Source organism: Sus scrofa, chromosome 5 (assembly GCF_054392235.1).
Source record: "Sus scrofa isolate SSC_HxYL_T2T_F1_AM1 chromosome 5, Sscrofa_HxYL_maternal_Yorkshire_Landrace_v2.0, whole genome shotgun sequence".
NCBI classification, from domain to species: domain Eukaryota; kingdom Metazoa; phylum Chordata; class Mammalia; order Artiodactyla; family Suidae; genus Sus; species Sus scrofa.
In genome coordinates, this window is record NC_139387.1 from 59,682,011 (window position 1) to 59,683,333 (window position 1,323).

At 32.0% G+C, this 1,323-nt stretch overlaps 1 non-coding gene across 1 annotated transcript; it reads left to right on the forward strand.

Annotated features, from left to right (window-relative positions):
- The first annotated feature begins 802 nt into the window (after nucleotides 1-802).
- Nucleotides 803-924, forward strand: LOC146403387 (small Cajal body-specific RNA 11). Its single transcript, XR_014804686.1, has one exon.
- The last annotated feature ends 399 nt before the right edge of the window (nucleotides 925-1,323 follow it).

The window sequence follows — 1,323 nt, forward strand, 5'->3', positions numbered from 1 at the left end:
TATAACCTGATTTATATGTATTATACATTTAAATTTAATATAAACATACTTATATATTTGATGTGTATGTTCTTTAATAAATACAAATCATCTATATACCTGTCTATGTGAGTGTTCCTGTGGAGTATTCTGATGTATTGGGTTTAACCTATTCATGAGCTAAAAATAAAGCAAAGTATTTCATTTTGTCTCTAGGACTTTAGTTTGGTAATTCACCTGGCTTTACTTTTTATGGCTATAAACATGTTGTATTTTGCAGTGTTGGTGCTGAAAAGATTCCCTACATGTAATTCCTTCAATTTATAAAGTGCACTAAAAAATGAGATATCCCTCCTGAAGCTCTTTCAAAGATTGCAGTATTTTTGGTGCCCTAGATAACATTGAAATAACTAGTAGTTATCTTATACAATTAATTCTGTGTAAGACCTAGCTATTACCATTATAACCCCTGTTACCAATAGCCCTTAAAAAATTTTAAGTATAACTTATAAAGATCATTTTGCACACTTGTTCTTTAGCTTTTAATTTAAATTTTAAAAAATTGATCTGTTATTTTATTACACTGTTAATTTTACACACTTAAACTTAGTAAGAATTTTATTTTTATAACGATAGCATAGCGATTAATCGCTTTGAAGAATTTTTTACTACTTTAAAATTATATTTTGGGTTTACGTGATCTGAAAAAAAGGTACTAATAAAGGTAGGAAATCTCTTAAAGAAAACAAAGTATTGTATAATTTTAACTGAGGATGGGAGTTTAGAGGAAATCCAAGTGTCAAGAACTTTAAATTTCACATCTAAATCCAATCTTTGGTTGTTTAAAATTCATTGACTCAGAGAAGTCTGGCAGGATGCACAGAAATTTCCCTCTCAGTTTAGGAGGGCTGTCCTAAGAATAGGTCTGCCTTTAGAGAGACCAATTTGGAATTAAAAATGAATCATTGGCTCTTGACAAAATCTTCTTTCAAAAAAAAAAAAAAGTCAAATAGCTTAAACATGTATGTTTATGTATGTATGTTTTTTATTTATTTCTTTTTCTCAAAGAACCACACCTGGAGCATATGGAGGTTCTCAGGCTAGCAGTCAAATTGGAGCTGCAGCTGCTGGCCTACGCCACAGCCACAGTAACACCACTTTCAAGCCCCATCTATGACCTACATGCAGATGCCGGATCCTTAACCCACTGAGTGAGGCCAGGTATTGAACCCACAACCTCATGGATACTAGTTGGTTTTCTAACCCACTGAGCCACAACAGGAACTCCTGTATGTTTTAAAAGGAATGCTAATGAACTAAAAAGTGAATTTATCATAAATACTT